The sequence below is a fragment of the Phocoena phocoena genome, chromosome 12 (assembly GCF_963924675.1).
Source record: "Phocoena phocoena chromosome 12, mPhoPho1.1, whole genome shotgun sequence".
In the NCBI taxonomy this organism is placed as follows: Eukaryota; Metazoa; Chordata; class Mammalia; order Artiodactyla; family Phocoenidae; genus Phocoena; species Phocoena phocoena.
Window position 1 is genome coordinate 25,066,585 of NC_089230.1, and position 10,478 is coordinate 25,077,062.

Here is a 10,478-nt window from a genome sequence, read left to right on the forward strand (position 1 = left end):
GCTTCTGTCACACACACACACACACACACACACACATGCGCACACAGGAGATAGAGCCAGGAGCTTCTGTCACACACACACACACACACACACACACACACAGGAGAGAGAGCCAGAAGCTTCTGTCACACACACACACACACACACACACACACAGGAGATAGAGCCAGGAGCTTCTGTCACACACACACACACACACACACACACACATGCGCACACAGGAGATAGAGCCAGGAGCTTCTGTCACACACACACACACACACACACACCCCTCAGTACCTGGCTGCTCCTCTTACCCCCAGGGCTGTCAAATGCAGTAAGGGAAAGAGGAGTATCCTTAAGAGGTTCCTCCCCTGCCAGGATCACAGAGAAGAGAAGCTGATGCTGAAACCCCAGTGAACAGCTTAATGCAAAAAAGGACCCAGTTGAGCCGTTTAATGTGCCCTCAATCCCAAGCGCACTTCACAGGTATGTCTGGTATGTCTGGTGATTTAGCAGAATTTATAGACTATAGAATCAGCCCATCTACGGACATCAACTGTGAGAAAATGACAGTAGCTGTTTTGCGGTTTTGCCTTAAGAGGAGAGATTCTTGCGTTAACATCCCACCTAAAAGACTTAGTTCTAAAAATTGAATAACAGTCTTTAGATTGAATTAAATTAAGTGGACCGGTCAGGCAGGGCTGGATGCTTGTTTCCAGATGTTTCTTTCCCAGATCAACATTAATTTGTTGGCGAAGAAGGCACATGGGATGATTTGGACACCTCAGAGCCAGGGATCATTTGATCAGTTAAAACCAGACTGTCTGGAGACAGCCTTCTGCCTGTTCTTGATTCTAACAATGGATTGTTGTAGCCACTAATGCCTCCCTGCAGGGTCAGGAAGCTGACCGATGCTGAAGGCCGGAGAGAAACACCCCTCAACAGTAATTTTCCACAGAGAGGAGCTAGGCTAAGGAAACAACGTTCATTCAGCAGATACTTTTGAGCTTACACTGTGTTCATGGCACTGTCCTGTCCTCCAAAAGTCTAGAGGGAGGAAAGAAAAGAACTCCTTCAGGGATACAGAGCAGTTATGTAGTGAGGGGTAAGTGAGGGGTGATAGTCTAGACTTGAAGTGTGAAACAGACATGAACTCTGGAAAAGCAATGTCTGGACAATAATCAGGACACATCGTGACCTGAAATTTTATTTAGAGAGTTCACAATTCGTTTTTCGGGTTATTTGTTCCACGCTTCTTTGACAGAGCTTGAGGGAAACCTGTAATGCAAAGTAGTAGAGACAGGTACAGATATTTAAGAAATTTGGTTCTCATGAGGGATCTTTCCAAGGATCTGTCGAAGTTTTTGCAGACGCCCCTTCTGCTGCCATTTAGGATCTTTGGAAATATCAAAGTTCGTTTGTTTGGGGAAGAAATGTTAGGCGGTGTTCGATCGTATTTAACCCAGGTGGGAGAAATGTGAGAAGGTGCAGAGGCAAGCCTTACTGATCGGAGTGTCAGTCAGCACGGGGTTTCTGAGCGATATAACTGCCCACTCAAGCTAAACAGGGCATCCGTTCTTCTGCCTTGACATTACATAATTTCCCCAGGTAATCTCATTCCATCTGTTCTACTTTTTGTACTTGTGGGAATTAACTCCAGACTCACGACACCAGACGCATGCACCCAACTTCAGCAACCCGAGTCACCTTGTGTCATACAGTGAACTCTTAGAGCTGCCCCTCCTTCTCTTCTGTCTACTCCCTTGTCTCCTGGAGCAAGGGTCTGAAGATCCTTGCTCCTCTAAGTGCGGTCCATGACCCGCAGCATCAGTGTCACCCGGCTTGTTAGAAATGCAGAGGCTCCAGCCCCAGTCCAGACCTACTGAATTTGAATCTGCATTTTAACAAGCTCTCTAGGTAATTCTATGCACATTAAAGTTTGAGACATGCCGCCTTAGACTTTGCTGTCTCTCACCACCTCACATCCAGGCAATCAATTAGTAATGTCAAAAGGTTGTCTCTCCTCAGTAATCTCAATAATCAGGATAGTGGGTTGGGATTGTATCTGTTGAAAAGCACACCGTGGAGGACTAAAGCTCTCCAGTGCACTGCAGCCTCCAGCACTCCCTGCTACCTCCTTGCCTCTTTCAATCATTTACCTGCCTGCCCCTGAAGACATCTGTTCCCAAGCATCCTGCCCTGGCCACCCTCACTTCACTGCACCAGTCCCGAGCTTCATTTTCTTTGGACTAAGTGACTGCAAGGGCCTCTGAACTGGCCTCCAGCGTCGTTCTGATCTGCTCACCCTCAGATCCACCTGCCTATAAATCCAGATTCCACACCTGCTGAAATTCCTTGGTGGCTTCTCATCACTCACTGCTCTTTTCTAGAAGTTACTCCCTGAGAACACCTGGCTGATTCTGTTCTCTGTTTTGTACCTCCCCCCCGCCCCCCGCCTCCATTTCCCTGAACTCTCCCTTCCTGCTCAGCCCTTGGACATCACTGTAGTGTTACCTACCCTGTCTGCTCTTGACCCCCTCCCAGTCCTGTCCTCTACTACCAAAGGAGCACCACCCAGAGGAAAGCTGTGTGGCTGTGCTCTCCCACAGGGGAATGTGATGCCCTTGGGAGCAGGGGCTGTATTTTTATTTGTACCTGATATCGTGTGGCTGAGTGCAAGCTCTGATAATTATAGAGAGTGATCAATAGATGTTTCTTAACTTGAATTTGTCACACAGACTAGGAAATTTGGTTTGTTTTCCTGGAGTTATTCACATAGCTAAGTCTTCCCCCCACCCCTTTCTGGAACTCGGGTATGCATAATTAGATCAATCATAGTTCTTGGTTTATGGCAGATTATCATTGGTCCATGCTCGCCTCCCTTTTATTTATTTAATAGTAAATTAATATGCACTCCCGACACCTCTTCCTCCCCAACATGAGAACCAATACCTTATTGTTCATCTTTATTTGGTTTTGTATCTCTCCTTTGTATCATCCCCGACTTCCCTGCCACCTCCCCTGCCCACCCTATCCTTGACAACTTATTCTTGAATTCCCTTGACCATTTATTCTGAGCCAGGCATGCTGATGAGCAAGTCCCTGATTAACTCACGGAATCCTCCAAACAACTCCGTGAAGTAAGCAATCCAATACAATTCTCTCTTTTTTCTATTTTATACTATTTGAGGGCAGTGGTTACTATCATCTTGATTAGGAATGGTATCACATGGTATCCTCACCTTGTTGCTGTTTTTTTACTTTTTTAAAATCGAAATTGGCTCACAGTATTTCTCCAGTAGGCATGGGGTTGATTTTTGGTTTTAAGTGTATGTTCATTAGTACCCTTAGATACTTGCTTCACTGCATCACTGTTTTCCTTTAATAAGGTTTATATTTGGAAAGGCTGATGTTTATGGCCTTCTTGCCATCTACTAAGCTAAATCTGTTATGATACGGATTCTCCCCTGTTACTATGAGAAATCACGATGTTTTTCCTTCTGTAAAAATCCTATTGAGTTTCTAGTTCTTTGTTTAAATTGAATATGGCTCATTCTTCTCTCTCTCAATCTTTGGGATCAAAATAATGTTTTCTCTTAAGATAAACATTTCAGTTTTATCTATATTTTATAATTTGTTGTAAGTAGAGTGATTATATGAATATATTTATGAATTAAATGTAGAACAGGTTCTGCTGAAGTGTACTAGTGTAATACTAGGACTGACCATTTGAAATTTGAACTTTCAAGATCATACTGTAGAGTCACTTTAATTATAAGAATGATTTTTTGAAAGATTGTCAGATTTTTCCAGTTCCTTCACTTGAATCTTTCTTGGGGAATGGAATTTTGTTACATTTGGAAATTTCCTCTTTTTTAATATAGATTTTCTTTCCATTTATTGAATTTATTGATGTATTTCCTACTCACATACTTTATAGTTTTGTCCATTCTTCTTAGCTTAAAAATCTATTAACTTTAGGTGTCAATCATTCATTTTCAAAAGAATCATCTACTGGTTTTGGTTGTCAATTTCATTGCATTTTCCTTCTCTATATTGTTTGTTTCTTTATCGAGTTTGCCTTTTCTAATTTTATTTTGGCTTGTTAATAATTTGTTCCCTAAGTTCTTCATCAAGAGGCTTGGTTTATTATGCTTTTCTTTTTTCTTTTCATTTTGTCACCAATATAATCACAGTCGTAGAGCAACGAATTCTCTGAATTCTCTTTCCTTCTGCTTCGCAGCTTTCCAGCATTTTGTTATCTTATTTACCAAACATATTTTATTGTGTTCTGAATTCCTTCCCAGGTTCAGCCTTTGAGATACTTTGGTTTTCAGTTTGCATATACTGGAACATTATTCAAGATTGATTTTTTATTTGTTTGTTTGTTTTTGCGGTACGCGGGCCTCTCACTGTTGTGGCCTCTCCCGTTGCGGAGCCAGGCTCCGGATACGCAGGCACAGCGGCCATGGCTCACGGGCCCAGCCACTCCGCGGCATGTGGGATCTTCCCGGACCAGGGCATGAACCCGTTTTGTCATAATGTAGGCCAAATTTTTGACTTACTGCATGATCCATTTTTGTAAGTCATTTGGTTAGAACTGGAAATCTAGTGTGTTTCCTTTTTTTTTTTTTTTTTTTTTCCATTTACTCCTATATGGCAGTTAGGTTATTCCAGGCAAATTTCATTGTCTGCTTAAGCTGTCCTGTTCTGGCAGGGGCCTTTCAAGTCTTACTCTTGTAGTTCTCTCTGGCCACGTCATCCCAGCTTTCCCTCTTTTGTTTACATTGCTGCTAGCTTTTCATTTATATTTACTTATTTGCTGGCTAGACTAGAACACTTAGATTTGCTGGCTAGACTAGAACAAATAGATTTGCTTTAATGTACCTTGAGGCTCTTTGTCTAATTCCCTAATAGCTAGCGTGTTTGGAGCGCCCACTACCTACTATGGTAGTTGCTTTTACATACTTTCTCTCGTTTACTCTTCACAGTATCCCTGCAAGTTAGGTGGCATTATTCTCATTTGACAGAGGAAGAAGCTGAAGCATTGAGATGCTGGACACAGTTCCCCAAGTCACATGACTCGTAGGAGAATGACCTAGCAGACAGGGCTGTCTCCTTGCTGGAGCTGGCTCTGAAGCATGGCCTTCCTGTGACAGTGACAGTGACAGTGGGTTCTGTACACACTGGGTACACCTGGGAATGTCCCCTGATTTTTAGTCTGTGTGCATTTTTTGGATAGGTAATCAGTTACACTAAAAAAAAATAATTCAATGGAACTCTAAAAAAATAGGAAGTTTGTTCTATTTATGTTTTTTTTTACATTTGAGATATTTCACAAGATAAGCTACCAGATGTAATTGGGATGTAATTTGTGCTGTTCTCCACTATCCTGATTGTTTTTGCATTTTCTTGCTTTCACGTTTCTGGGATGAACTTAAACTCTGATTTTCTGTGGAACTAAATTGGAAGATAATGATATGTGCTTATTCTGTATAGGCAGCTCTGAACTTTGCTATATGTGATTTGTGTACCATTGGTAGTGTAATTAACCCTTCTCAACAATCTCTTTATTCAGGATTCAGTGTTCTTCAGATTTCTTAACTCTGATGTTAATAGATCAGCAGTGACTCTAGGAAAAAGCTGCTCACGTTGGTGCTACTATGGCCTCATCTGTTCGACACTTCGCCCCTCACTCTTCTGTCTCCCCCAGACTAGCTCCTTGGGGAGTTAGTAAGGGCTGCTCTGACAGTGGTGTCCCCTCACTCACCCCATCTTTCCTTCCCACATGTGTGGCTCAGGTATGAAGCCAGGAAGAATTGTCCTTAGGTCTCCTGTCTCTGATCCCCTACTTCTGCTCTAAATACCCAGCACATCGGATATTTGAAAAATAGAGACTGGCTCACAAAATCATAAGCAGGGGGCACTTGGGAGATCGACCAACTTGTCTCAGGCCTCTGTAGCTGTTTCCCACCTTAAACACTAGTCAACATTGCCACACACTACTGAGCTTGAAGGAGGCTGTACTTGATGGAGCAATAATCTGGAATATTACTGCATGGTTTTTTTTGGATTCTAGAATCCTTTCCCCTCACAGTTCAAAAGCGTATCTGTTCTAGTGTCAGGTTTGTGTTGCAGCATGCTTTTTGAATAGCATTACAGGCAATAAGGAAATGCTTTTATTTCCATTTTTTCATTAGCATTTGTAGTAAAATTGTTTAATTCTTGTTATTTTATATTAGCGACTTCCATCTTGGCCTCTTTTCTAGAACTGATGTGGCGTTTAGCATTTTCAGTAAGTCATATTCCATCATTATAGTAACAGAATCCCTTGATCTTCTGAAAACAATCGACTAATGTTATAAACAATTATAACATTTTGCTAACATTAAATTATTAGGGGGAGGGTCATGAGTCTCCTGCATAAGCTCTTCCTACCCTATTGCTTTTGTTGTGACCTGCTCAGGTGTTGGTCTTATTGACAAATTGTTTCAGATCATTTAGGTCATGAAATACTTTCTTCTGTCTTCAAACAAACTGAGGGTTTTGCCTCAGTTCTGGGCCTGGGTGATAATTTCCTTTGTGCATATTTTCTTTCAGGCTCTTCTTTCTCTTTCCCTAAATCTGAAGGATTCTTTTCTTTGCATCTTAAATGTTATCTCATCTTCTTTCTTGGCAGGTACTACAGAGTATCCTGTTTTTTGTTTTTTTAATGCAGTTTAAAAACTTGACCATTGGGTTATGGTTTTGTTGTTTTTGTTTACTTGGGTGGCTTTAACTTGAAGATTGCTTCTTAATAATTTATGTCAGTAGTCTCCTTCAATTCTTAGAAATTAAAAAAATTACTTCTGTGATTTTGGTTCATACTGTTCAGTTTCTCAAACCTTTCTGCTCTCCATGGTTTTCTTGGCCCATGAATTTATCTTGCACTGTTAACATCCATTTGTGCACATTGTACTGGTATATTTTCAAATCAGTTAATTCTCTGGAATGGGATATGGTTTTGATTTTTGTCAGCTCGTTTATACCTTTAGTTTCCTTCTGAAGAAATAGTTCATAAACTTTTTGGAATAATGGACTCTTTTCTGGGCTTGAACACAACTACTGATGGTCCTACAGAAAAACTGTGGACCCCTTCCCTTGCCCAGAAAAAGGAGGATACATAATTTCAGAGCTTCGCAGATCCCAAGTTTCTGTATGATTCTCCCCTCCTTTTTAAAAACTCCATGGAGAACATGCTTGTATTAAAAACAAGCCCTAAACTAGTTTTTAATAATGACATTAAGTATTATGTTCTTCCTCTATAAATAGACATTTACCTTGGGGAAATGTCAGTGGCTCATTTGGTATTTACACGTTTTTCATTTTATTATTTTAAGTAGCCTGTATCCTCCTCCTTCTCACCCTCATAGAAGTGGACATTGCGGAGGAAGAGGCAGGAGCCTCTGACACTCAGGCCCAGGGGATGAGGCCAGTGACCCAGGAGACAAGAGTGTCATGACATGTGAACATTCTTAGGTGATGATTTGTATGGTTTTTAATAATTTATTTTAAAAAAGTCCCCTCAGCTTTATTGAAATATAATTGACATATGACATTATGCACATGTATTTTAAATATCAAGCACCACAAATTCGCTTTAGCAAACATGTAATGCTCAAGTCTCTGCCAGGTGTCAGACAGGCCTCCTGTTTCATCTACATGTGGCTGGAGTGGGACCTCTTACTGTCAGATCTCTCTGTGCATTTCTTTCATACAAAAGTGTTTTAGGGCTTCCCTGGTGGCGCAGTGGTTGAGAGTCCGCCTGCCGATGTGGGGGACACGGGTTCGTGCCCCGGTCCGGGAAGATCCCCCATGCCGCGGAGCGGCTGGGCCCGTGAGCCATGGCCGCTGGGCCTGCGCGTCCGAAGCCTGTGCTCCGCAAAGGGAGAGGCCACAACAGTGAGAGGCCCGCGTACCGCAAAAAAAAAAAAAGTGTTTTAGAAGAGCGTAAAATTCTGTAGACACAGAAAAAAGAAGGAAAAGTATTCTTCCTTACCCTAGTGGTGTCTCTGCAGTTCCCTTTATACCTTCCTCTTTTGAGTGTTATAGGTAAATTTGTTTTAAACTTTATTGAAGTACATTTTACATATCACCCATTTCCAGTGTACAATTCAATAATTTTAAGTAACTTTACTGAGGGGTGAAACTATCATCATCTGTTTTAGATCATTTTCACCACCCCTCGCCCAGTAAGATCCCTCATGCCCATTTATAGTTGATTCTTATCCCATTTCAAGACCAATGACAACCACTAATCTGCCTTTTGTCTCCATGTTTGCTTTTTCTGGGTGTCTCATCTAAGCACAGTATGTGGTCTCTTGTGTCTTCCTTCCTTCCTTCCTTCCCTCCCTCACCCCTCCCCCTTCCTTCCTTCCTTCCTTCCTTCCCTCTCCCCCTCCCCCTCCCCCTTCCTTCCTTCCTCCCTCCCTTCTTTCCTTCCTTTCTTCCTTCCTTCTTTCTTTCCTTCCTTCCCTCCCTTCCTCGTTTATTTATTCACTTATTATTGAGGTATAGTTGATTTGCAATATTATATTAGTTTCAACTGTACAATAGTTAAAATTTTTTTTAATTGATTTCATAACTGGCTGTTGAGATAGCCTATACCTCTCTGGCCATATTAGTTAGTTGAGTGGTTTATCTGCAGTGATCTAAACAACTAGTCAGAAAATGTTTCCCATCAGTGTTTTGCTTTCAGGTTCACATAGTCGTTATTCAAAAAGTGCTTCCTCTTATGAATAGGACGGGACTTGAAGACAGCTACTAATGCAGGTCCTACAGAGTGCCCAGAATGTTCTGAGTCATTTAAGACTGTGGTGTACGCCAGGTTTTAACTGTGTGTCAGAACCAGTTGGAGGAGTTTTTTCAAAGCAGGCGTGTCTGAGCATCACTCTGGTCCCAGTGAATCAGGAGCAGGGTTTGGGGCCCGGGCATGCAGCTCTCAGCAAAATCTCCTTGGGTGGCTGGTGCACGGCCTTAACTGGGAAGTCCTGATCTAACAGGTGTTCCTTCTCTAGCATTCCCGAGAATGCTTGCATGGCTTTGCCCTTCATTCTCTGTTATAAGTTTCTATACATTAATGCATATTAAATAGTGGCATACGAAATCATATCCATATGAAGGTATTCATATACCCCTAAGTACTGAATTTGCTAATGGGTGTTTTCTATTTTTGAAACTCATGGGCTCTGCCTCTGTGTATCTACAGAGTTTTAGTCAAAACCCAAGAGTGGGCACAAACAAAGCTTCATAAGAAATGTTTGGTGGTCAGGGTGAAAACCATCAGTGACAGCCTCAGATGTGAGCATGAAGCTGCCGTCACCTTGCGGGTCACTGTGTGTGCCCTACTCGGCTCACGGCAGTTTGAACGGCATGGGACTGTGTTGGGATCAGACAGGGAGGGGGTGTATACCCTTCCGTATTACTCAAGCCCGTCATTCAGTAGTGATGTGGACGTGGTACCTGCCGTTCTGTAGAGTTCCTGATATACTCAGAAGCGCTGTCAAGCCTAGCTAATTGCTGTCTGGTATCTTAGTTTTTTTGTTCTGTTTTTCATTCTCTATTTGTTTTGCAAGCATGACTTTCTCTTCTTAACTGTTCTCAATACAGCAGACTCATGTCCTAAAGAATGGTGCTTCCTCTATGAACAAATAGTGGAGCGAGGGAGGGAGGAATAGACTAATAGATGGAGGAGCGCATGAAGGGTGAACTTGATGTCTTTGAATGGAGAGGGTGGCTCGTGGATGGGAGGGGGTGGGAGAAAGAGAGAAAAAAAGAAGGGGAGGCAATTGACTGATTAACCTTTCCAGTGAGTCTGGGAGGTAAATGGATTTCATTGCGGGGTGGGGGGGTGGGGGGGTTTGCAGTTTATCTGTTTCCTGTGAAATTCTTCTTGCAACAAGCCAGGACACCGACCTGACTTCGTATACATGTTACATCTGCCTCTTCCCACAGCCAGAAAAGATCTCCTTTCCTGCTCTGATTAGCCAGCATTTTCCATTATGTATAAGACTCACCGTGGCCCTGTGGTCACTCCTTCCTTCCTCTGCAGCCTCTAGTTTTCCTCCTCTCCCTTGAGTTACTATAGTATTTGAGTTGCCCTTCCCACTTTTGCACTTAATTACAGTCTCTTTTGATTTGCTTCTTGCTTTATGTGAGGGAGGTAATTTGTCTTCCCAAACAGATGGTAACCTTACCAAGAACAGCACTGCATCTAGGTCACTTCTGCATCCCTGTTGCCCCTATGAGAGCAGTGCTAATGCTTTCTGGTCTGGCTCTGACCCTCCCAGAGAGCTCAAAGGGCTACTTCCTTTTGGCTTCTGGCTTGATGAGTGACGGAGAGATACACCTCTGCTCCCCAGACTTGGATCAACCCTAAGAATGGCAACTTCTGTGGCTGGAGTTCACTGTTTCTTTGACCTGGTTCTAGCTGACAAGGCAGTTTTCCTGGAGAGCTT